Consider the following 27,238-nt stretch of genomic DNA (forward strand, 5'->3'; position numbering starts at 1 on the left):
AGCTCTTTGTTTCTTTGTTGATCTTCTGCTTAGATGATCTGTCCATTGCTGAGAGTGGAGTGTTGAAGTCTCCTACTATTAATGTACTACTATCAATATGATTCTTTATTTTGGTTAATAGTTGGTTTATGTAGTTGGCTGCTCCCATGTTGGGGGCATAGATATTTACAATTGACACCACACAGAAAGATAAACTCAAAATGGATGAAAGACCTCAGTGTGAGACAGGAATCCATCAAAATCCTAGAGGAGAACATAGGCAGTAACCTCTTCGACATCGGCCACAGTGACTTCTTTCAAGACATGTCTCTAAAGGCAAGAGAAACAAAAGCAAAAATGAACTATTGGGACTTCATCACGATAAAAAGCTTCTGCGCAGCAAAGGAAACAGTCAACAAAACTAAGAGGCAACCCACGGAATGGGAGAAGATATTTGCAAATGACACTACAGATAAAGGGCTGGTATCCAAGATCTATAAAGAACTTCTCAAACTCAACACCGAAAAAACAAATAATCCAGTCAATAAATGGGCAGATGACATGAACAGACACTTCTCCAAAGAAGACATACAAATGGCTAAGAGACACATGAAAAAATGTTCAACATCACCTGGCATCAGGGAAATCCAAATCAAAACCACAATGAGATTCCACCTCACACCAGGTAGAATGGCAAAAACTAACGAGTCAGGAAACAACAGATGTTGTGAGGATGTGGAGAAAGGGGAACCCTCTTAACACTGTTGGGGAGGCAAGCTGGTGCAGCCACTCTGGAAAACAGTATGGAGGTTCCTCAAGACGTTAAAAAGAGAACTACCCTACGACCCAGCAATTGCACTACTGACTATTTACCATGAAGATACAGCTTTAGTGAAAAGAAGGGCCACATGCACCCCAATGTTCATAGCAGCAACGTCCACAATAGCCAAACTGTGGAAGGAGCCGAGATGCCCTTCAACAGACGAATGGATAAAGAAGATGTGGTCCGTATATACAATGGAAGATTACTCAGCCATCAGAAAGGATGAATACCCAACTTGTACACCCACATGGATGCGACGGGAGGGGATTACGCCAAGTGAAATAAGTCAAGCAGAGAAAGACAATCATCATATGGTTTCACTCATATGTGGAACGTAAGGAACAGCAGGGAGGACATCAGGAGAAAGGAGGGAAAACTGAAGGAGGGAAACAGAGAGGGAGACAAACCATGAGAGACTCTGGACTCCAGGAACCAAACTGAGGGTTACAGAGGGGAGGGGGGTGGGGGGAGGGGGTAGCCCGGTGACGGGTATTAAGGAGGGCACATGTTGTGATGAGCACTGGGTGTTATATGCAACTAATGAATCGTTGAACACCACATCGAAAACTAATGATGTAGTATATGTTGGCTAATTGAACATAAGAAAAAGAATTTTTTTAAAAAGATACCTGGATGGGAAGCACAGCTGCCCCCAATAGTCAAAAATACACGTGTAGCTTTTGACTCCTCAGAGCTTCACTACTAACAGCCTTCTGTTGACTGGAAACCTTACCAATGACACAGTTGATTCACACACATTGTGTGTTATATACTGTGTTCTTACAGGGAGGTAATGCAGGGAAAAGAAAACAGTATTAAGAAAATCATCAGGAATAGAACATACACTACGGTACTGTACTGTATTTATCTATACCATAAGTTTATGCCGACTGTTTACAAGATGAGTTGGCTGTCAGTACCTATGTCAGTATCGTCTTATATGATACAAAGCACTATAGATGTTATTGAACCACTAACACTAGACATTAAACCTGAAAGGTCATGTGACAAATACATTCATATGTGTTTACAGGTGTAACGATTCTTTCAGCATTCTGATTGCTCTGTGGTAGCCACGTGTGATCAACACATTGCTTCAGAGAAGCCTAACCTCTACACTAATGAAAGATCATTATAAAATGTTTATGGCATACAGTGTGACAGTCATATCCGTAATATAGTACTGGAAACATTGTTACATTTTTTAAAAACCACTTACCTGTGGCAGATCAGCTGATGGGCAGTTTCTCCAATTGGAGAGAGAGGTGCACTACACGGTAATGGAATTCTTTGAAAGCAAGTTGTAAAAGAAGTTATTGAACAAAAAACTAACGCATTATTAACTTTATGTCAAATATGACTCAGGTCATGCCTGTGTAGGGGATGGGCTGTCCACCTCCATGAGTCTTGCCCACGACCTGCTGCAGGGTGAGTCCTCAGGTGATGGTGATGGTGATGGAAGCGCCTCGGGCCGTGGCGTCCCATGGGTAGGTTTGCACACGAGGAGGCTCACAGACACACACACATGCGTTTATTACCTGTCCGGAGTGAGGATTATTCACCAGTCACTAGATGGAAGTGGGTCCTCATGCAAGGCCTCCTCCTGGTCGTGTTCGCGGTAACAGGCTGAGGAGGAGGAGGGGGACAGGGGCTCCCGCTGTCTCCGGGCTGGAGGACACAGAAGGGAGGCAGCCCACGCAGCGCAGGGTAACTTTATGGAAATGCGGTGTCGTTTCTGCCTGACTTTTTTGCTGTTTCATTCCATTAGAATGCCTCTATATGGCACCGATCCTTCCACTGTTCACTTAGTCCCTGTGCCTGTATCATAGGAGCGTCCATGTCCTAAAAGAAGCGGAAAGCAGTGTAGAGTAATCGGAACCTGCCTGGAGGATCATCGTAGTTGCCTGTCGTTTTGTTCGCCGGCACTGCTGCTTCCGCATCTGCCTCCGCATCGTCCCGCCCTGGCCTGGGAGTTCTCATCTCCGTCAGGTCATCTTCTGTTCATCCCTCTGGGGTGGTGTCTGTTAGCTCCAGAATTTCTCCCGGATCCAGATCTTGAAACCCTTCACCCCTCACCTTTTTTTTTTTTTTTTTTTGCCATATCCACAACCTCACTTAGGATTTTTCCTTGATTGGCTCTGTCATAAATCCTATGAAGTCATGCACATCTGGACACAGTTTTCTCCAGCAGGAATTTGAGTTTCAGGCTCCGTGGTTTTCACGGCTTTTTCTAGAACAACACTGGCATCTTCAGTGGTGTAATCCTTCTAGATTTCCGCGACTACTCTCTTTTGTGGGGTTCTCTTCCATAGCATGGAAAATCCTTTCCATAGAGTAGTGCGTGTAATGAGCCTTAAAGGTCCTTAATGACCCCCCGTCTAGAGGCTAAATCAGAAAGACTGTGTTTGGGGGCAAGCAGACCACTTCAGTGCCTTTGGTGTTGAACTCAGGGGGATCTGGGTGGCTAGGAGATTGTCCAGTATCAGAAAAACTTTAAAAGGCAGTCCTTTATGAACAAGGTAGGTCCTGACTTTGTGGACAAAGCATCGTGGAACCAATCCAGAAAAAACGGTTCTTGTCCAGGCCCTCTTGTTGTACAACCCAAAGCCTGGCAGCTGTGGTTATCTTGCAGATATACTTGTGAGCTGGCAAGGACGCAGGATCCTGTATGGGCCACAAGTGCAGTGTACATGGGAGCTTGGGGAGGAGCAAGCCATGGCCAGCCTAGGCCCCACTCGTGTCTGGCCCACTCTGGGACCTTGAGCTTCCATCTCCATGCATTCGGGCTGACAGAAACAAGAGATGGGGCTCAGGGCTACTGGAAGTGGGGGCTGCGATGTCTCATGAAGCTGCCACTCAAGGGTCAGCCCCCTCGGTGCAAGGCCGCAGGAAGTGAACCCAGGACACAGAGAAGGACGGTCACAGTGCATCACATGACATCCCTGTCTGCATGTCGGCGTGGGCTGGCCATTCTCCCTGAAAAGTCAAACCCTGAACTGGCCCTCGCTTGAGGCCTTGACCTGCAGTCAGTATCTATTACATAAAGAGTGTCCTGGATTGGCAGTAACCCAGGAGGTAGGCCAACTCACTGGCTAGGAGGTCAGGCCTTGGAACCAACACAGTTAGAAAATTGGTGACCAAGAGATTGATGAAGTATGTGTGAGAACCCCTAGGGATGAGTCCACATGAACGCTGGTCAGAGGGCCTTTCCATTCTCAGGCAGGCAGTTGACCTTTGCTATGGATGGCAGTCAGCCTTCCCTGCTCCCCACTTCTTGCCCAGTGAGCTTGAGGACCGCGTGACCTGAGGACAGGCATGAGTTCCTCTCACCAGGCTGATCGGGCTATGGCCATGCTGAGTGCCCAACCTGCCAACGATGGAGACCCCCCAGCTGAGCCTGCCTTTGGTGTCATGTCCAGGGGCTTGCGCGCCCCCTCCCCGCCCCCCACCATAGCGGGGCTGGTGGCCCTTGGGTCCCTCCCACCCTGGCAGGGCATCAGGCCAGAGCAGCCCTTCCTAGCCCCTGCCAGCCTCTGTCTGCAGACCCCTCAGCACCTCACCCACCCTCCCAGTTTTCAGTGTCTGCTGACCACGCAGTGCACCCTGCAGCAGAAGGGGGCAGCCCCAGGCTCCTGCCCTCCATATTCCCAGGTCTTGCTGCCAGAGTGACGTGTCACCCACATGGGCCAAAGAGGGGCTGTGTGCAGACCAGAGGGCTGTGGGAGAGGTGTGCCCTGCTGTGGGGGCCATTTGCACTCACAAAGTCCCCATGTCCCCACCTAGCAAGGCACAATTGTGAGTGATGCTGTTTCTCAGAGGAATAAAAGTTAAAATGGCATAATTAACTTAGCCAAACCTGGAGGAAGTGTGAAAGCTGATGTGAAGCCCGAGAGTAGGGACGTAGGACACAGGAAGGACATTAAAGCCCTTTGGAAGCGTTTCAGCATATCGGACTCTGGTACTTCGAGGAGATGGCTCTCTCAGGTCCTGCTGGCGTGAAGCCGCCCCCATGCTAGAGTCCTGCACAACCCGCACCCCCTGCCTGGCCCACAGGCTGCAGGTTCGTGGGTTCCGGCCACACCTCTGCTTGCTAGAGAGCTTGCACATTTCTTAGCTACATGTTCTACAGTCAGTATTTCAGCGTGTGAAAGGCCTTTACATTTCTTCCCTGAAGTCTGTGTTGCAAGTGTTTTCCAGGTTATTTGCTCTTATGTTTTGTTGAAAATATATTTTTAAAAATAGACTTTGGAACAATTTTAGATTTACAGAAAAATTTAAATGACAGCACAGAGATTTCCCACCCACCCCAGACCTACCTGCCCCTGTTACTAACACCTTAGTGCAGTCTTGGTTACAATTAATGAATCAAGAGATGTTATCATTAACTATAGTCCACACTGCATTCAGATTTCCTGTTTTTATCTAATGTCCTTCCTCTGTCTCAGAATCCCATCGGGACACATACTACATTTATTCATCAGTCTCTGCAGGGTCTTCTTCATGGACAGTTTGTTAGACTCTCCTTGTTTTTGATAACCTGACGGTTTTGAGGAGTACGGGGTCATGGATTTTGTAGAATGTCCCTCTGTTGGGATTTGCCTGATGTCTGTCTCAGGATTAGACTCGTGGGACGAGTTGTTTCCAGGAAGACCACAGACGTGAAGTGCCCTGGTCGTCACATCCAGGGTGCACACTCTCAACGTGGCTCATCACTGTCGATGTTGACCTTGAGCTGCTGGCTGAGGTCGTGTGTGTCAGGTTTCCCCACTCCCCTCCCACATTGTCTTCTCAGTAGGATGTCACTGTGTGCAGCCCACACTTAAGGACGGAGGTTAAAAACTTAATTTCCGCTAGAATCTGTATTGGTATTGTGTGTGAGATTAGAATCAGTCTTCAGTTCTTTACTTTTTGGTCTAAAGTTCACTGTGCCAGCACTTTGTTAAAGGCTCTCTCAGCTTGCTGTTGTGTGTGTGAACATACGTGTGTGGACGTGTGCTGTCGTGTTACCTTCTTGTACCGCGTGTGCACGCCCTCTGGTTTCATTGGTCTCATGCGCTGCTGCGTCAGGAGCACGGAGTTTCAGTCTTTAAAAAATTGCTTCTGTATTTTTTAAGTGACCTACTGCACCACTTAGTGAGGGTCCACAGAAGCCCAGCTGGGCTTCTGGCTGGGACTGCATCTGGTTTCTTCACAGAGCCCCTCTTCCCACAGTGCAGGCTGCAGAGCCCCTCTTCCCACAGTGCAGGCCGCTCTGCAGCCCTTTCTAGAGGGTGCTCCCTGCTCTTCACCTGCTACACTCCGTAGGGCTTGAGGTCTTTGCCCTGTGATCTGCCAGACTTCTGCAAAGCAGTGGCCAGCCCAGCAGCCGCCCACGGGCCTGGGAGGGTGTGATGATCGCCTCCCAGGAGTGATGGCTGCAGGGGCCTCTAGACCTAGACCCACAGCCTAGTGAGCTTGGGGTGTTTCCTTACGATGCGCTTCCATGTATTGGCACAGGTTTTTCTCACGAGAGTCCACCATGTTCTTGATCTTGGCCAACCCAAACACACACCCAAAACGTGGTTTTCTCTTGTTTGTTCTTTGAAGGTCAAAAGCTATATAATTTTTGGTACTTCAAGTTTGAATTTATTCCCCACTGACTGACCTCTATCCCCACATATCCAGTGCATAAAAGGGGCTGACAAGATGGTTTTAGGTTCAAGGCAAAGCCAGATGTCCATCTGGCTCCTGTCACCTTGAGGCAAAGCCCTGCAGAGAACTGACACCCGACGAAGTCAAGCCCTTGAGCCCCGAGCTGTGGCCAGGTGGCTGCAGAGCAGAGGCCAGGCTGGAGGTGGTCAGGCCACAGGGTCCACAAGTGTGGTCCAGGGGCTCAGGAATGGACAGAAGAAAAGCAAAATGCATGGCCAGGTACTCCCTGAAAGCACTGCTTTATTTTGTATTTTTCCTCCATTGGATTACTGCTGACAAGATTGAAATATCCTTTTCACCAGAAAGGACCACCACTGCCTGCACGCTCTGTGGCATCACTCGGGGGTGATGGGGTTTGTCACTGCTCCAGGGGCTCTTGTCTGTGAGCAGCCATGGCTCACCGGGGACCACTCTCCACATCTGCTGTCTCTGTGGGTTTCGTACTGAGGTACGTCTCCACCACGTGCACACGTGCACACATCCACGCACGTAGATTCATACACACACACAGCAGAAGAGGTCAGCATGGCTGCCTGTGGCCCAGGGTTACTGGTGCTATCTGCCCATGCCAGGGAGCCGTGTTGGATTGTCCAGTACAGAGGAACGCAGTGACTCTTCTGTACCAACTGCACCCTTTAGAGTTTTATGCTGACTGAAAAATTGTGAAATGTGTCTTCTTGACAGTGTGAGCTCTCTGCTCAGTGTTCTCATTTTTATTTTTAAGGCTGAATTCCTAGGGACTGGGCTGGTGTGGGCAGGCTTGTCCCCACCCAGGGCAGGTCAGTGGTTGCACTCTGCATGCGTGGGAGAAAGGGTCCCTGCCCTTGGCCATTGGGTCCAAGGTTTGCCATAGATTTTCTGGAAGAAATGTTTCCCAATTTTTTATATGCCTTTGGTTAGTTTCTAGCACCCTAAAATGGTTATTTTTTGACACTTTTGTCTAGTTTTGTCATTGTTTTTGGGGAGATGATTGCCAAGCCCCTCACTCCACCTTCTCCCAGCCCCACGTCCCTCATTATTTCTCTCAAATACTTTAGACATTTCCAAGGAGCGTTGATCTGAACTGCAAATCCATTTACAGAGCATCTGGAGTTTCAAAACACTCAGATTCTTGCTATACTTTTTCGATTTCTTGTTTCCTTTTCTCTCCAGTCTTTATATTCTCTGAGAGAATCTTAGGGCATTAAGCCACATCCAGAGTTTTTTAAACTCAATCATGGAAGCAGAGGATCACATTATGTCATGTTCCACATGCCCTGTAATCAGATTTTTCAAATCAGGTTTGCTTATTTACAGCGAAGCATCACCGGAGGGGCCTGGGATTGTGCGGTGAAACTTGGCTTCCATAAGCAAGCCGCGAGCCCTCGCCTTCCAGCCAGGGCTTCATCTTCACAGCTGCTGTGGGTAGAGGGGGATTTCTGAGAGGTGTTGGGGGCTGGCCGTCCAGGTGGGGCTGCTGCTTCGTCAGTTCACATGTGCCAAGGCCTTCTCTTCCATCCAGCCTGTCGCTTCTGCAAGGACACAGCTGACCCTGGATATGTAGGAGGTGCCCCAAGAAAATAGTGCAGGACTTAAGGGTCATCAAAAGAGAGCATACTGTCCCCAGCAGTAAAGATCTGAACTTCCTGAGGGCCTGCTTCAAGGTTTTGTGTTTGGGGTCTGAGCACAATCTTACTGGAAAGGAATGTGCTTCTCCTGGGGAAATGCTTGCAAACCTCCAAGCCCAACATTTCACAGGTGGGCAGCTGAAGAGAAGGCATCTCTGGTGCCTGGGAGTGTCCCTGAGGCCAGGCAGCAGTCCTCAGCCCCGTGGCCCTGAGAACAGCCCTGGCCTCCCTTCGGGCTGCACAATACATCCCCAGCCGCTTTTACAGATCCGATGCCAGGGCCTCGTTTGGGGCTCACAGATGTGGTTTTGGTGGGTCCCCCTGAAGTCTGAGTGGCCAGGTGACTCCCTAGTGGAAGCAGGGCAAGTCGCTGCAGAGTGCAGACTAAGATGTGTTGTGGCCAAGTCCGCTAGGACACCAGCTGCTTCGGAGCACAGAGGCTTGTGGACTTGTGGGTAACGGGCCCTGGGGGAGGGGCGGGGGAAGGAAAGGCGACAAGGGAGGGGGCACTGACCCTCGCTTCCCGCTGGTGGGGTGACAGAGGTCAGCAGGGCGTGCTGCACTTGTGGAGGGGCCCGGGCCCTGAACACGCAGCCAGCTCTGGGCTGGGGGCTCCCAAAAGGGGCAAGGAGGGTGACTGGTCTGCCCCCCCAGACTGCAGTCCAGTGACACTAGGATTGAGGGTCCTTGAGGGAGTAGGGGTGCCCGTTCTTACTTTTCAGGGCTTGTACAGACCATTCCTTACGTCGACCTTTCTTTTCATGTTTTGGTAGGATTTCAGAGGGAAGTCTGAGATGGTAGGAACTGGAAGAAGGGGAGGCTTGGACCGCCAACCTCACTTCATCTGAGGTGCCTCAGCTGAAGCAGCCAGGGGTAGGGGTAGGGGACAGCCCCCCAGCCTCCATCAGGCAGGACAGCAAGGCCGTTCCAGCAGAAGGGGCATCGGTGTTGGGCATGGGGACGTGTGTGGAATCTCTCATTTCACACGGAGGAGTCAGTATGCAGTCTAATGTTGGCAGAGAAATAGATTCACGTGGGCTTTTTCCTTATTCTAACCACTAGCATTAAGATACACTTATTCCAAAATCACTATGAAACGAAGTATATAACTAAAGAAAGGGGAGAAAACAATGAGAATGAGACAAGGTCAAGCATCGTCATGCCGTCCGTCGGAAGAGGGCTGCACTTGGCACACAGAAGTGCCGACACACACATCTGACATGCGTAGGTGCACACGCTGGAGTCTCATGTCTGTGACATCCTACAAGTACAGACTGATCTGTAGGGACAGAAAGCGGATCAGCAGACTTCTGCTTCCTGGAAGACAGAGGAGCCCTGGGCGTTACGTATAAAACAAGCATAAAACACTCCAAAAGGTGGAGAGGCAAAGGCAGAGCAGCCAGGGGACCTCAGAAGCTAGGGAGGCCATGGTGGTGCATCCCCTGGGGTTTCCTTTCGCCTCGTACAGCCTCGACTGTTCCTGGACAACTCAGAAACCTAAAACCCCCACGGGTGCTGTGCAGACCAAAAACAAAACAAACACAAAATCCGAATAAACCCTGCTCTCTCTTAGCAAACCAGCCTGGCCAGATAAAAGCCTTTAGACAAGAAGCATTCTATTCGGGCCAAACATCTCCCCAAAACTGTGCCTCCACCCTTGCCAGACTCTAACAACACACTCCAGCGCCCGCCATGCTGATGTCAGAGAGGCTGGGGGCAGATCCCAGGTCTTCATCCATCTGGGCTCACAAAGACCCCCCACTGCCATGTCAGCGTGGGCCCCACACTCCCCCACCTGCCCAGAGGTTGTGGGGCCCCCACCTGGGTATCAGTGGAGGCCTAGTGGGGAACCATGTCTTCTACCCTCACCTGGCAACAACGAGGCAGCACCCCACCCTTTCCTTGATGGGATGGCATCTGAGGAGTTCAGAGCAAACACAAGATTTAAGTGAAATCCAGAGTTTCACAACATATTATCAGTGTTGAGAATTCATCTGAAAACCACTCCACATACCAAGAACCAGGAAGATCTCTAACTGAATGAATACAATCAACAGACACCAAAGCTCAGATGACACAGATGTTAAAATTTATCTGACAAGGCTTTTAAAAGAAAATGCTTTATGGGCAATCGCAAAGACACTTGAAACAAATGAAAAACTAGGAAGTTTCAGCAAAAGAAATAAAAATTGTAAGGAAGAACCAAAATTGAATTTTTTTTATTGAGTCAATTTTTTCAGAGCACTTTTAGGTTCATAGTAAAATTCAAAGGAAAATACAGAGATTTCGCACGCACCCACTGTCCCCACTCAGGCACAGCCTCTCCCACGGTCCACATCCCGCACCCGAGCTGTGCATTTGTTACCAAGAATGAGCCGACACTGACACCTCGTCCTCCCCCAGAGCCCTTCGTGTACGTGAGGTTCACTCTTAGTGGTGTGCGCTCCGTGGGTTTGGAGACGTGTAATGACTGGCACCCACCACTGCGGTATCTTACAGAGTCGCTGCCCTTGAAGTCTTCTGTGCTGCGCCCATTCATCCCTCCTCCCCCCGCCCCTGCAACCACGGACCCGTCACCGCCACCACGGTTGTGCCTTCGCCAGAGAGCCCTGTGGCTGGAATCGCGCAGGACGCAGCCTTCTCGGACCGGCTTCTGCCACTCAGTGATCCGCGCTCACGGTCCCTCCGTGTCTTCTCATGGCGTGATGGCTCGTTTCCTCTTAGCGCTGAATACTCCCCCATTGGCTGGATGGACGGTTCCCGTATCCACCCACCCGCTGAAGAGCAGCTATGCATGAAGGGTCCCAAGGGTTGGCAGTGACGCATAAAGCTGTCTCGAACATCGTGTGCAGGGTTTTGTGTGGACGTGTGTTCTCATCTCCTCTGGGGAAACATCAGGGAGCGTGATTGCTGGGTCGTATGGGAGGAGCACGGTTCGTTTTGTGAGAGACCACCAGACTGCCTTGCAGGGTGGCTGCCCCATCTGCTTCCCCAGCAGCCGTGAACGAGCGCGCCGGTCGCTCCACGTCCTCCCCAGCGCTCGCCGGTGTCCGTGTTCTGGATGGTGGCCATTCTCGTAGGTGCGCAGCCGAGTTCATCTCCCCGAGAACCTGTGACGTGGAGCAGCTTTACTTATTGGCCATCTGTGTGTCTTCTGTGGTGAGGTGCCAAATTGAAATTTTAGAACTAAAAATATAATAAGCACAATTTAAAAACTCAAACTGTATAAATGATATCTCAATTAACCTGTTAAAGTCTAATGACCTGCTCTTTATAAGACACTTTAAAATAAATGACCCAGAAAGTTTAAAATGAAAGGCATGGAGAATATGACCAGATTCATACCAACAAAAAGAAAGGAAGGATTTGAGCAACTGGGTGGGGAGGCTGGGTTGAGGCTTGCGTTGTTCCTGCTGCTGGTCTGGGAACCACACGAAGTGCAGCAGGGACTCTCAGGGCCTTGGCTGAGCTGCAGTAACAAAGGATCCTCAAATCTCAGTGGCTTATAAATAAAACGTTTATTTTTCAGTCATTTGGGTCAACTGTGTCCCTTTCTGTGTTGACGTCACCCCCTTCCCAGGCTAATGGTGCAGCCTCTCGGGAATGTTGTCATGTAAGAGTGTTGCAGGATTGCAGGGTTCTTGTCTCATGGAGTCAAAGAATGAATCTCGAGGACACAAAAGGGTGAAGTGACGTGAAAGTTTATTAAGTGAAGGTGAGAACAGAAAGGAAAGGAAAAGCTCTCTGGAGTGAGAGGGGTCCGGAATGGGTTGCTAGTCAAGGTTTTTAGGGCTGCTCTTTTATTGAAAACGTGACCAGGAAGCTTATGGTCTTGAGATTCTTGCGCCATCTTGGTTTGAGCAAGGACTATTGATAACCCCCTTAATGACTTACTTCTTTGAGGTCTGGTCATTTTCTGTGATTACACTGTAGCTGCCAAAGAAAAATACTCCCGAACATCCGGGGCCAGGTGGTCTGGTCTATTCGCTTATCTCTTGTTCACTCTGTCTTAGCACTTCTGCCTGCCAGGGCTGGTTTCAGAACCTAGTCAGGGGCCCCCGGCCCCTCCCTGCCTAGACCTTAACCCTTTCCTCACTAGTGGAAGGAAGGGAGCAGGAGAGCTGTGCACAGGCCGGTTAAACTGCTTCCTGCAGGAGACGTTACATGGCCAGGCCTGACCTCTGAAGACCTCTGGTCCTCTCTTGGGGACAGGGGTGACAGATAATACAGCCACCAGTTTGCCACTCTGCTCGGGACGACTGTTTACTCCCCTTCTTTCCTGGTGCAAAAGAAGCCCTGCCCGAGGGAGAAGACCAAACGCTCAACCCAGCCTGAGGAGCCCCTGACGCCTGGATGGACATGGGCGGGTCAGTGTGCAAGTACTCAAACGAGCCCCCTTTCTGATGGAGCTGGGGCAGGAGGCCCCCTGGCCCCCCAGCAGGTCTGCCAGTCTGGCCCCAGCTCTCAGACCCGTCCTCCAGAGCAGGGCAGCATCTATAAAGGGCCAGAGTAAATGTCTTAGGCTTTGTGAGCGGTGCCAGGCTGTGTGGAATACTCCGCAGCTGCGTTGTTGAGAGAAAGCAACACACACACACACACACACAAACACGCATGCACGCACACACATATGCACATGTACACACGCATGCACACATGCAAATGCACGCACACGCAGACACGTGTGCATGCACACACGCACATGCATGCACGCACACACAGAGAGACGCGTGCATGCACACACGCACATGCACACACGCACACAGAGACGCGTGCACGCACACACATGCACAGACACGTGCAAGCACACATGCACACAGACATGCATGCACACACATGCACACGCAGCACACACACGTGCACACAGACATGCATGCACACACACGCGCATGCACGCACACACAGGCATAGCCGCAGGCCAGTTAAACTTCTTCACAAGAGCAGATGCTGGGTGGGGCTGCACTTCCACAGTCTGCAGACCCCGGCTCCAGAGGGTGAAGAGGGCCCTGGGGAGCCTGTGCCCCTTGGGGCCCAGGCGGCGTCCCCCCTCCCCCCCCTCACTCTGCCCCTCCCAGGGCTAGTGGCCACTGCTCCTCAACAGCCCCTTTGCCAGTGTGGCACCCTGGCCAACTCGCCTCCAAGCCCCTAGCAGAGCCCCTTGCAGAGCATGGCTACCCCCCATCCCTCCAGTGCTCTCTGAGGCACGCCTCTCTCCAGACTGAATTGCTGGCACCTGGAGTCTCGAAAGCTCCATCGGGAAGCTCCAGCCTTTGGCTTCCCCAACTTTCCAGCTGGAAGTGTTACTCACGTCAGCAGTTTGGATACAGAGTGCTGTGGAGTGAACTGTTTCCCCCCAGAATTCATAGGCTGAAGCCCAACCCCCCAGTGTGACCATATCTGGAGACCGGGCCTTGAAGGGGGTTACATGAGGTCTTAGGGTGGCCTGATCCCGTAGGCCTGGTGTCTTAGAAGAGACCAGGACCCAGACACGCACAGAGGGACAACCATCTGAGAACACAGGGAGAAGGTGGCCACCTTCAAGCGAGAGGCCTCGGGAGGAGCCAGCCCTGCCCACACCCAGACCTCGCAGTCCAGCCCTCAGCCCTGGGAATAGATAGACTCATGTCATGTAAGCCACCCGCCCTGGGGTACTTAGTCACGGCCACTGTGCACACTGTGTGTGTGTTGGCCCCACACTTCATTGGACTCTTGTGATAAAGTTGAATTTTAACACTTGTCTGTTACTCAGAGCATTCCCAGTTTCATTTTTGACGGCATGGCCCCCTGGCGGGGTCCTGAGACCCTTTCAGGGGATCTGTGAAGTCAAAAATGACTGCATCGGCACACAGAGCCGTGACCTTAACTTCCCTCCATGTGCGGTTTGGGCTGATGGCGGGCTCTACTGCTGGCCACTGTATTCTTAACCAGCCTCACTCATGCTCAAAATAAAAAGCCACCCACACTCAGTGATGTGCTTTGTGAAGCCAGAGTACTCCTTGTGCCAAACCTTGAGCCTTCAACCCTGTGTGTGGGGAGAGGGAATCTGGAGGCACCCGCCTTCCAGACGACACGGCTTTGGTGGGCTGGTGGACAGTTGTTTAGACTGGGTATGTGACAGACGTTTTCTCAGAAATGACTGACATTAGCCCGTTGCTTCAGGGAAAGCAACTGATGGGTTTGTTGCCAGCGATGACCTTTGAGCTCTCGAGCAAAAGTTAGAATGTCCCCAAAATTTATATATGCTACTGTTCATGTCTAAGATGACTTTTCTGATGAGCTTGGTGGTGATATTAACAAACGTGTTATTTTTGATGTTGGGTAGTAAAATGTGTATCTGGAAGATCTGCATAACTCACTGAACCAGTGTCTTCCAAATGACCCCTATATGGTATTATAAAAATCATGCATGGGTAAAAGGTGTGTTCAAAATTTAGAGTGGACCAATGGCTTTTTAAATAGAGTTTTTCATAGAGCTCCGGAAGTTCTTTGATGTGGTGTTTTCTGTGGGTTCAGATTGCACTTCTCAATTAACCTTTAAGCAATTACCACTGTTGAGTTTTGGTGTTGTGGCAAAGAAGAGTGTCCCCAATTATCTGAAAAGGCTGTGCATTTAGTGCTCCCTTTTCCAGCTTCATGTCTTTTGGGGGCCAGTGGGCTTCACACATTTCAGCCAAAATGCGCATATCGTAACAGGTTAAATGCAGAGGCAGATAGGAGAATGTGGCTGTCTTCCCTTCCGTAGATGTTAACGACACTGATGAAAATGTGAAACAATGTCACAAGTCTCATTAAGTTTTTGTTTTGGAAGATACAGTAACTTGTATGGGTTTGTTATTATTTTTTAACTGAATAAATAAAATATTTAAAGTTCCCAGTTTTCATTTCTAATAAGGTAAATAATGGTAGATACAACCCACGTAAACAGAAGTACTTTGGTATCCACGGTGATTTCTATGAGACCAAAGGAGTCTTGAGGCTGAGAGCCCTGAGGACCGCTCCCGCGGGCTGTGGGGCCTGCGGCCGCACCCCCGCCCCCCCAGGCCCATCCTGTCCGCTCCCTTCTGTCCTTCCCATTTGTGCTCACACCAGCCCCACCCTCCACGTCCCAGGGTTTCTTCCCTTTCTTTCGGGTGCTTCTCAAATACAGCCTCTGGGGATGAGGAGTGCTCCTGGCTGCCCTGCACTCTTGCAGAAACCCTCTGCCTCTGCTCCAGCACTCAGTAATTGTGCCCTTTGCTTGTGGGCTCTCTTGTCGTCCCAGCCTCCGATGTCACTCCCGGCCCACTGCTCTGGTGACCCCCGGGCCCCAGAGGCTTCCGTAACGGTCACTGTGACCTGGGCTATGCTGGGGTCACCCGTCAGTCTTGGGTCATCCTGCTGGACATGATTAGGGTGTTTGTCACTGGAACAGAGAAGTGACACGTGCCACCTTTGCTCACCTTTGGTTGGGGAGAGCAAGTGCATGGCCAAGCATGACACAAGTGGGACAGGAAATACTCTGCGCCCGGGGTCGGTGGGGGGCGGGGGACGGAGGCTTTGTTGAACACACACACGTCTTCTGACCAGAAGGCCCGATGTCAGTTTAGCGTGGAGGAAATCCTTCCGTCATTCTTCAGCTGCTCGTCCTCTGTCCTCCATCCTTTCTCCCCTGCCCCTGAATTGTGTTTGGGGCCTGCCCACCTCCTCTGAGCAGTCCCTCGGGCTGTCAGCTGGAAGGCCATCTGCATGTGTCTGTTGCCAGCACTGGGATGGGGCAGGGCATTTTGTGCCTTACTCTGGAGAGGCTGCTGACTCTGACCTTCCCTCTGGGTGTCGGAAGAAATGGCCCATCCCCTTCTACAGCTTCTGCCCCCTGCCCAAAAGAGTGGTGGCACAAGTCAGAGTGCCCTGGGAGTCCCAGGGAGTGTTAGGTGGGCCCTGATGAGAGGGTCCAAAGGTTTTTTTCCTCCTCAGCCACATGGCTGCCAGTGAGTGGCCTGCCAGGGGCGCTATGTGGGCCTCACCCTGCTGTCAGGGTGCACCACGGCTCATACTGTGATTCCTCATCTCCTTGTATTCTCACTCATCCAAAATATGTGCATTATGCCTTTACTCCAGGCTTGGAGTTATTTTAGGCAGTGGGGACATTTAGAGGTAGGGGGTGAGTGAGCAGAGAAGTGGGCTCTGCATGCTGACTGCTGTGGTTGTGGTCTGCAAGGCTGCTGGGGACCCAGAGAAGAGCTGCCTGGAGGTGGGGAAGTGGTGGCTGAGCCATGTCTTGGGATGTGGGCAGGAAGCTTTGTGTTGGGCATGAGCTCCAGCAGAGGAGAAGACAGGTCCTTGGTGTAGGAAGCACTGGTTAGGTGGGCAGGCAACAAGCAAGACGTCGTGGGGTTGAGTCAAGGCTCCCCAGCTGTGGCCTCAGGTGTGTCTCATAGGAGCTTCCCAGCCTCCTGTTGTCTCTGGGTCCTCGTCTGTGCTGTCTGCCTGGCAATACTGTGTCCCCTGTGCTCTGAGAGGCAGGCTCCTTTGGGGAAGTGGGGGGGCTCCAGCCTCCAGGCACCATCCCGAGCTCTGGGACTTCCGTATCCCCGGGCTCTTTCCAGGCATGCACATGCACGTGAACCCAGCTGTGATCCACATCTCCCTCAGAGCTCAGATCAGCTCTTAGGTGGGAACAGACAGCCTATCCATGCTACCCACAGCCTCCTAGCATCTGTGTAAATGTGGGCCATGGGGACCCTGCAGGCCTGGGCCCACCAGCCATGCCCAGAGCAATGCCAGCTCATCAGGGTGCCCCAGCAGAGCCCCTCATTCATGCACAGTCTGGGTACCCCCTCTTCCTGGAGGTTCTGGAACACACAGCTTTACCAAGGGCTCTGCAGCAGCACCAAGCCGCCTCCTCACTGTTTCAAGGTCGCTTACAGCACCGAGGTCACTCAGAGCATGGGGTGGAGAGGACAGGAAGGCTGGAGCAGGAATCCCCCAGGCGGTGCTGCTGGGAACAGCACAGCCAGGGGAAGGGTTTGTGAGGAAGTGGGTGCAGTACTGGGGCTCGAGCCTCTCAGTCGGGACAGTGCCGGGAGGGCAGGGCAGGGCAGGAGCGTCTCCACTGCCCACTGTGCTCCTTCCCCTGCTTGTGTAAGTAAATACCTGCCTTTTGACAGTTGTGTAGATCATATTTTTAATAAAGCAAGATAATTAACGATTTGGGAGTATGGCATAATAATAACTTTAAAAGCTAACATTAAGATGCTGCAAATATGTCATGACTAGCCTTTTCCGAAAGGGAAGGGAATCAAGGAGCATGATCACCACCTGCTCCCGTCACTGCTGTACGTAAATCAGTGGCTCCATGCCTTCTGCCCTTCACGTGTGGCCTCCCTGCCTCCTCCCACTCCGACGCAGCCCCTCCCTGCTGCCATCGAGAAGCCCGAGCCCAGGGTCCCCTCCTCCCACCCGCTGTCAGAGCCCCGCCCTCCTGCAGGGTCCCTCCCTGAGCATGGCACCCCTCATGTTTGGGCCCGTCCCTCAGGGTCTTGGAGCGTGTCTCACGGTCCTGGCGCACTGGAGTGTGATCCCTGCTTCTCTCATCCCTGCAAAGCAAACCACGGACATTAACGTTGCTGCTGGAAGAGCCATAGGAAAGGGCCCAGCTCTGCCTTTCTGGAGTGCAGACAACCCTCTGGTCCTCTTGGCTTTTGTTGAACGTTGTGTGGCCCGTCCCCACGAGGCTGACGATCTCTCTGGGTGCCACGTGCCCTGCTCTTCAGGAGAGGAAAGGGTTTGTATTTAGGTGTGTTTAGAGAAGGGAAGGCTGGAAACGTTCTGCTGTCATGTTTGATTTCACAAAGTTCGACAGAACTGATTAGTAAATTTATCCTGCCTGGTTTCTCCAGCTTACAAAATTAATTTAAGGCAAATAAGAGAATTTTCTATGGATACAGATGGTGGGTCAACCATTGAAAGTCTGCTTCTCGGTAACGTGGAAGTCAAAGCAGAATTTTCTAAAGACAGTCAGTTTTTCACCCTGAATGACACCTTCTTATATGAGCTGGGAACAAAGGTTCTGGGGAATTAACCACCTCGGCCTTACAGAGACCCCTGCCCACACCCCTGGCATGCATCACAGTCCAAGGTGAGCCATGGACCTCCAGCTCTCTGTGGTTTCCTTGGTGCCATCGAGTGCTCTGGGGACAGGATGAGAATCTAGTGGGCCAGACTGAGTTTAACAAAAACAGCCAGCTGGGTGCGCCGTGGGGCAGGCACGTAGAGCACGGGAGGTGCCACGCTCAGGGAGGGGCCCTGCAGGAGGGCGGGGCTCTGACAGGTCTCTCCCAGGCCTTGCGTGCGTTGTTGGTCAGAGTGGCCGTCCCATCCCACAGACGGAGGCCAGGGGCTCGTGAGGCCCTCGGCATGTCCACTGTGCCCCCTGCCTGGAGTTGCCATTCTCAGGCTAACATCACATGTGACTAAGAGCTGTCACCTTCACTGTTCATAACGCTTGTGCACTTCCCTTGTGAAATACTTAGTATATGGACTCGAAGGCTGGAAGAACCCTAGATGATCAGCCCAATGAGGGATGTTTTTATAGAGAAGGAAGCGCCTCCTTGCAGGGTCACTTTCCAGGCTGTCTGATGCTACATCCTTAAAACCTCAGAAAATCTAGTCAAACTGTTATTTGTGGTAAATGGCAAGCTTGGTACTTTTGTTTGTTTGTTTTTTACTTTTCACTTTGGCCTCTGGCCACTATTCAAGCTGACTGTCAGGTTGGGCCATGCCCTGAGTTGCTAGACAAGCTGGGGGAGAGGGAGGTGGGCCCCCGGGCCAGAGCTGTTCTTTACAGGAGCAGAGTCTCTCCAGGATTCACAGGGATTCACAACCACAGCCTGGCGTGTGTGGCCATCAGTGTGGACGCAATGACCTAGGAGCAGTCTGGCCACTGTCCATGAGCGGAAAACCGCCTCAGTGGGATGGGAGCACTTGTAGCTTCCTGGGCCTGTAAATGCAGTGCCCCTGCGTCTTCTGCTCCCCCGTTTAAAGTCATAACATGAGATTTGAATGTGAAATCTGATTTTTAAATGTTGGAAACAAATTCAGACCACATGGACCAGTGAGCACATGTCAGACAGATATTGTCTGGTCACCAGAGTAAAAGCCCACATGCAGGGAAGGCCCAGCTGAGCCAGGACGTGGTCGGGTGAGCAGAGGGAGTGAGGACTGTCAGCACCCTCTGCCCGGAGGTGGACCCATGTCCTTGGCTCTCATGGTTGGCGACCATCACAGGACCCTCGCCCCTGGTCCCACCACAGAGGCTCTGGCTGAGGAAGCCTGAACCCATGGGCCCTGAGACAGAGGGAAGCCGTGAAGGCCCAGCCGTGGGCTTCTTATTCTGGGCCAGGGGTCCTGGTGCATCCTGGGTGTGTCCTCCGCGTCATGGTGCCAGGCCCTTGCTGACCAGGAGAACTGTGGAGCAGCTCTTTTCATTCCATGTGCATTTGAAAAATCAGAGGCAGGGACGCCATCACCGGGCTCAAGGCCAAAAAGACGGGGGGCACTGAGCACCTTGTGGAGGTGGTGGCCCTTGGTGTGGCCACACTGCACTGTTCGAGGCTTTGTTAGTGACAGACACATGAGCAACAAAGACCAGGGGCTGCAACCACAGTCCCTCTAGTGGGACGTGGCCTGAACCTCAGCTCGGCGGACTGGACTGGCCGGGGCAGCAGCGTCCCCCTGGGCCAGCTCTTGCCGGGCTAAATGGCGTCAGAGCAGAGGCAGGGCCAGCGCAGCTCCGACAAGGCCAGAGAAGACGGACTTGGGCCCGGGGCTCTGTGTGTGACTCCATCCTAGAGCCGTAGGCCTGAGGCTGGCCGCCCAGCGGGGGACAGCACATGGAGAGCTGGTGCCCTGGGCAGCCCTGGGAGGACAGGCCCCAGCCAGCTGATGGCCTTGCACTTTGGTCCAACAGGAGGGGACAGCAGGGTGCCAGAGGGAGCCTCGGCCACAGGCACAGTGACCTCACTAGACAAAGAGCTGTCTGATCTTCCAGAACGCTGGAAGGAGCTCCTGAGAGGAGCGAGGGAGGGCAGGGCGGGGCAGTGTTGCCAGGCCACCTGGAGCAGCCTCCTCCTCCATCCTGCAGGGGCTGCTGCCTGCCCGGCCGTGGCCACCACCACCCCAGGAGCTGACTTCTTCCAGCTGGCAATCCTCTCTCTGTGGGAGATCCCATCAGATGGAGCTGCAGAGTCGCTCTTAATTACCTCCTCCCTCCTTGTCATCTGATCCAACACCACCTGCTCTGAGTCAGCCTCCATCCTGACTGCCATGGTCACGGGACCAATCACAGCCTCCCAGGAACCAGAATGACCTTGAGAAAGTGTCGCTGCGCACGTGTCACCACCCTGCACCAGTCTGTTCCCAGCCGAGGACGACCTTCACAGTCCTGTCTGTTTGCCGGGCGTCTTCCTGCTCTGCCCACCCTCCCACCCCACTGGGCACTGTCTCGGTGGCGTGGTCTCCGTGCGGCAGGGCCCCAGCCCCCCTGCTTCTGCTGTGCCATGACTTTCACTTGCCTCCCATTGGGGTCGGTATTCCCTGCCCCTGGATCTGGGCTCCCCTGTGACGTCGAGTCAAAATGACAGGAAGCAGCGCTGCGGGCCGGCCGTTGATGCTGTGCTGTGACCGTGTCCATGTGAGCACATTCCCCCAACCTTCTCGCTGCTGATGGTTGGGTGGTTTGCGGGCTGTCCCATGTCCTGGGTTCAGCTGGTTGCTTCTTTGCAGCGTCATTCAGCATACTCCTCCGTCCTCCCTGTTTCCTAGAGCCTGGCTTTATTCCACCTATGTCGTGTTTTTCAGACAAGCAAACGTGGCAGGTGGTGCTGTGCGCGGTCCCCTGAGATTGGCGCCAGGGCTGTGGGCTTGCTGGCTGTCCGTCTGATCCTGGCTCTCTCAGGCTTACCGCCCCTCATCCACCCAGGGTTTTCAGTGTCCACTGATCACCGTACCTAGATCTGTCATTCCACTCGGGGCTGCAGAACAGTGACCTGACAGTTGTGTAACCCTTTCCACATGTATTTGTTGGGATTATTCCGTATGGAATAACTTTTCCTCATTCACTAGGGCTATTTGGTTCCGTAAAATACAGTTCCTACCAGAAAGGCAGGATAAGTATTTATTTCTTGGTATTTAAGTATTTTTTTCATTGTCCAATGAGTTTTGTTTCTCTCCCTGCTATTCTTTCTTTCTTTTTAAAGCATTACTATTAATTTGTGGGTTTTATATATACAGTAAAATTTGTTCACTTGCAACTATTATTTTCTTTACTCAAACTGTTCTGTATTTTGCTGGCTTCTGTGTGGCTGTGACCACACTAGTCTTTGATGGTTTCCTTGACTCTGTCCTGTAACATGTTCCCATCTTGGCTTTGATGCCCGCTTTCCCAGACTTCCTGGAATCAACCAATTCTCTTAGGGGCCCTATTTTGCCCCAGTTGGGAAATAATATTTAGACACCATAGTCTAGGCATTAAGGGTGCTTATTGCAATTGAGTGTCACCATTTTTTCATAGTTTTAGTGGGGAGAGTTAAGAAGGGGAAAAGAAGGGGAAATTGTGCGTTCATAGAAATAGTTCTAAATCAGATGCAAGATTATAGGGTTTTAACTTAAAATTTTTAAATTTTGGACTTGTTTCTCTTTTGTCTTGTTAGCATTATTACTTATATGCTTTACCCTAAATGTACATGTAATGGTTTGGAATACTTTTGGTGCCAACAAGTGACTAATCAAGGTTAGTATATTTCCTTGCATTTCTGTCTACCCCTGAGAATATCCAGCCAGATTCCTGAGTTTTAAGGTCAGTTGCCACAATTCTTCTGTGGGGTTCTATCATCAACTTCGTGTATACTTAGATTTTTTTTTTAGCTTTCAGGGATTTAAAAAAATTCTTGCTTTTGATTATGTAAACATTTATATGATTCTAAAGTAAAAATTTATTGCAGTCTATTCAGAAAAGTCTCATGTCCACCCCTCTTTCCATCCAGTTCCCTCCCTTCCCAAGTAAGTAGCTTTTAATTTTATCTTTCCACTATTTTTTTAAAATATAAATATACACATATATGTATAAATGAATTCCTTAACTTAGTAAACATTTCCTTTTTGTTCATATTTCTTTTGATTCTTGGGAAGGTTTATATATTTTTTGGCTTTATACTATTATCTGTCTGTATAGTTCACAAAAAAACCCTCTCTTTTTTTCTCTTTTATTTGGTCTCCTGAGAGCTCCCGTGGGGAGTCTCACAGGTGGCTGGCAGCCTCTTCTGACCGCCGCCCCAGCCCAGTCGTCAGTTCCGCGGCGGCCCAGTTGCTCGCCTCGGCGGCCAGAAGGCTCCCCCTGTTTACACTCCTCCCTCTCCTCCCACTTCATTAGTTGTATCAGTTCTTTATCTCCAGCACATTGAACATTTGTATGTTATTCTGTCACCATTAACTGCGTCATTTAGTCCTGGTTCTAGAGTGAAGTATATCCGATGCTTGTCACCATACCTTATGACAGAGTTTCTCCACTCGTTCTGTGGTTGGCTGAGACCCACTCTGCTAAGGCTCTTCCAGGTAGGCTGGCCACGTATTCCTGTGCCCCTGCGCCTTCACGTCTTTTGATCTGTAGCCTTTACAGTGCAAGTGTAATTTAGCTGCATAAAATCCTAGTTTACATTTTTTTCACTTTAGTGTCTTAAAAATGTTGCTTTGCTTCTGCATTGCTGTTGAGAAGTCTGACCTCACTCTGATGTTCTTTTCATCATAAGCGCATGGGACCTTTTGTTTTGGACCCCGGAAGACTTCATCTCTAACATTTAATCGTTTTCCTAAAGTGTGTCTTGCTGTTAACTTCTCAGGCTTGAATTTTCAGGAACGCAGGCTCTGTTTTATTTCAGGAGGTGTTTTTGGAAGGTGCACGTTACGCGTGAAGGTGCCGCGGGTTGCACTCAGGCATATGTGAGCGTTGGCCTTCTCTGGCCCATGCGCTGTGTCTGTCGTGTTCTTTTGAATCTTCTTCCTGCACATGTGTCTCGTTATTTTCTTTCCTTATTTCTGTTCTCTACACTCTTTCCTGGGCTAATCTTTGCTCCTGTCTTTCTTCCACTTCTCACTTCTGAAAAACATTCTAGTTTATTCCTGAGCTTTTCTAGCCACCTTTTTTATATCTTCCTGTTTTCTTGCCATGTCACTTGGAGATGTTCTAATTCTATTTTAAATTATGTTCTTCTAAAATGTTGATTATTTTCTCAAATTTTAGTTCAATGTGATATATTAATTAGGCTATAATTTTCTTTGGGTTCATGGTTTTCTGGTGTATTTTTATTATCTCTTACAATGTTATTTATTTTATTTTCACTTTTTTTGGTAATATATTTTTATGGGATTTGATCATAATTATGTGCCTCATGTTTTTAAATAAGGGGTTTTCTGGACCATTAGGGAAGAGGTTCCTGAATAGGAATTGGGAATGAGCCAGAATAGCTTTCCTGGTCTTGGGGACCAAGGCATTTCTCCTTTATTGTTGCCATGAAATAGGTTTTAAATGGCCTCTGCACGGGCCTTCCTGTTGGTGAGCATCACTCCTGCCTTAGGAGGACTTGCTCCCATCTGTTGTCTGGAGAGGGACAGTGCTTAGCGCTCGATCCCCTCCCATGCTCCCCTCCCACAGCTGTGCCCCACACCCTCAGTCAGCGTCCTCGTGCTTTGCTCAGCCAGGACACTTGGAGGCTGCCCACCACCACCATCCCCCCATCATCCTTCTCTGAAACCTCCTGTGTTCCAGTAGCTTCATTGTTTTTTGTCGGGTTTGTTTTTTCCTCCAGATGGTTCTCTCTCCAAAAGTGAATATTGTTGTATATATTTGAGATTCCTGAGGACTTAGAGCCTTTCAGCATGGTTTAAATTTCCCTACAAGCTCCTAAATGGTTCATTGCCCCTTCCTTTCTTCCTTTCTTCCTGCCTTCCCTCCCTTCCTCCTTTCTTTCTCCCTTTGTTTTCACTTTCCCAGAACTTGGGGACTTGGGTTCAGCACATACTTCCTGGAGTTTCTCCATTTGCTGTCAGAATATTCACCTAGATTCCCACTTAGTGTGAGTCCCTGTTTCTTTGTGGGGGATTTCCGAGTTTGGGGGCCCAAAGGACTGTTTCTCACTTACTATTTCCTACAAATGCTGTGCATTCGGTGATGCACTCAGACACTGTTCTTGTGTTTTGGCCACACCTACCCCCATTCTTGGGGTTTGATGGATTCCTCGACATCTGATAATTCTTTTCTACTGAAGAGGTCTCAGTGGGTTTTTCTTTGTTAATCTTGTCACTATATCTGGGGATTTTTAAGGAATTTTGAAAATTAAAAGAAAAGAAAAAGCTACCCTGTTCCATGACCACCATAATGAGTTTATATATATATTTAAGTCCCAGGAAATTTAATAATTAGTTAAGTAAATAACAAGTAATCATTATTGTCCTATATGGTTGATATTCATTTCCTTTTATTCATTTTTTTTTACATTTTTTATTGTTCTATGTTTCTTCCTACAAGTCCAGTATTCTTTGTGCGGCTGTTTTCCTTCTGCCTGAACAATGCCCTTTACAATCTACTGTAGAGTGGGTCCCCTGTTCTGATTGTCTGGAGATGCCTTCGTTCGCCTTCATCTGGGAAGGACGGCCACATGCAGCAGAGCTCCAAGTGCACGGTGACTTCTGGCACCCTGCAGCCCCAGTTCCATTCTGCTCCAGCAACCGTCGTTACTGTTGAGAAGGAAGCCTTCTGTCTAACTACTACTCCTTTGAAAATAATCCCATTTATTTCCTTTTTTGCTTTTAAGATCTCTTCTTTGTCTTTGTTTTCTTGAGATCCTGTTATGATGCATCGAGTGTGAGTCCCTCCATCAGTCTTGCTTGCAGTGGGTGGGGTGCCTGAGTCGGTGGCCTCGATGTCTTTCACCAGCTCTGTCCCTGCAGATGGGCCTCTGCCCCACCCCTCCCTTCTCTGTGGAGCCGAGTGAATGTAGGCCAGCGGCCTGCACGGTGTGCGTGTCTCTCGTCTCTCGCGTTTCCCATCTGCTTCTGGTACATGTTGGACCATCTCCTGTGGCTTAGCTTTCGGCTCATAAAATCTCTTCAGTTCTGCACAGTTCTGTTGTTAATCGTGTTCGCTGAGTCTGAAACCCGCTTTTGTAGCTCTTTGTTTCAGAATTTCTCTGTGCTTTCTTTCAACTTTGCTGTAACATTATTTTTAACTTTCATTCTCAAATAATCGCAGATTCATAGGAAGTAGCAAGAATAGTACAGAGTCTCCTGTAACATTTGCCCAGCTCCTTCCAGTGGCAACATCTTATGTAACTTCAGTACAGTATGAAAACCCAGAAAATAATACAGTGCATTACTGCTAATCAGGCTTTAAACTTTATTCCAATTTTACCAATTTTTACCTGTACTCGGTAGTGTGTGTGGTAGTAGTAGCAAGACGAGCAGTAGCAGTGGTGGTAGCAGTAATAGTGTCAGTAGTAAGAGTAGTAGTCATAGTAGCAGTGGTAGTAAGAGTAGTGGCAATAACAGAAGTAGTAGCAGCAGTGGTAATAATGGAACCGCTCATAATGGTAGCGAGAGTACTGGAAACGGTGGTAGTGGTTGTAATCATAGGAGTAACGGTAGCGGAGTTAGTAAGAGTAGCAGTGATAGTGGTGGGAGTAACAGCAGGAGTAACAGCAGTAACAGCAGGAGTAACAGCAGTAGCAGTAGGAGTAACAGCAGGAGTAACAGCAGTAACAGCAGGAGTAACAGCAGGAGTAACAGCAGGAGCAGCAGGAGTAACAGCAGGAGCAGTAGGAGTAACAGCAGGAGTAACAGCAGTATCAGCAGGAGTAACAGGAGTAACAGCAGTATCAGCAGGAGTAACAGCAGGAGTAATAGGAGTAACAGCAGGAGTAACAGCAGTAGCAATAGGAGTAACAGCAGGCGTAACAGCAGTAGCAGTAGGAGTAACAGCAGTAACAGCAGGAGTAACAGCAGGAGTAACAGCAGGAGCAGCAGGAGGAGCAGCAGGAGTAACAGCAGGAGCAGCAGGAGTAACAGCAGTAACAGCAGGAGTAACAGCAGGAGTAACAGCAGGAGCAGCAGGAGTAGCAGCAGGAGTAACAGCAGGAGCAGCAGGAGTAACAGCAGTAACAGCAGGAGTAACAGCAGGAGTAACAGCAGTAACAGCAGGAGTAGCAGCAGGAGCAGCAGGAGTAACAGCAGGAGCAGCAGGAGTAGCAGCAGTAACAGCAGGAGTAACAGCAGGAGCAGCAGGAGTAGCAGCAGGAGTAACAGCAGGAGCAGCAGGAGTAGCAGCAGTAACAGCAGGAGTAACAGCAGGAGTAACAGCAGGAGTAGCAGCAGGAGTAACAGCAGGAGCAGCAGGAGCAGCAGCAGGAGCAGCAGGAGCAGCAGCAGGAGCAGCAGGAGCAGCAGCAGGAGCAGCAGGAGCAGAGGCAGCAGTAGGAGCAGCAATCAGCAGTCGCAGCAGTGGTGGAGGTGGTAGCAGCAGGACTGGTGATTGTAGTAGCACTAACAGTAGCGGTGGTAACCGCAGCAGCAGCAGCAGCAGCAGCAGCAGCAGCAGTCTGAGTCTGCAGTTTTATCCCCCGCACAGATTTGCATTACCGCCCCCACAGTCTAAGATACACAACTGCCCCCTTCATCACCTGTAGGGAGCTTCCTTGTGATGCCCTTAAATACGCACCCTCCACCCACTCCCGTCTCTCTCCTGGAAACCAGTCTTTGTAATTATGTCATTTCAAAAGTGTTATAGAAATGGAGTCATACAGTTTGCAGCCTTTTCACTTTGGCTGTTTTCACTCCACGTAAGGCCTGCAGGTGCGTCCCGGGTGCCGTGCTTGTCAGTAGTCTGTGCCTTTCTCTGCTCTGTTGCGTTCCATGGTGGTGGATGACCGCAGTCGAACCACTCACCCACTGAGGGACCCTGGGGTTGTTTCCCATTTCTGCCTAGTGTAAATAAGCTGCAGTGTAAGCTCAAGCACAGGTTTTCATGTTGGCATGTTCTTATTTCTCTGGCATAAATGCTCAAAAGTACAATTGCTAGGTTCTATACTAAGGACGTGTTTCATTTTACAATAAGTGA

The 27,238-nt window shown here is 50.3% G+C and overlaps 1 protein-coding gene across 2 annotated transcripts in view; it reads left to right on the forward strand.

Annotated features, from left to right (window-relative positions):
- Window positions 1–27,238, forward strand: part of PCBP3 (poly(rC) binding protein 3) — a 267,959-nt gene that overhangs the window by 160,648 nt on the left and 80,073 nt on the right. The window lies entirely within an intron of this gene.

This window comes from Zalophus californianus, chromosome 1 (assembly GCF_009762305.2).
Source record: "Zalophus californianus isolate mZalCal1 chromosome 1, mZalCal1.pri.v2, whole genome shotgun sequence".
NCBI classification, from domain to species: Eukaryota; Metazoa; Chordata; class Mammalia; order Carnivora; family Otariidae; genus Zalophus; species Zalophus californianus.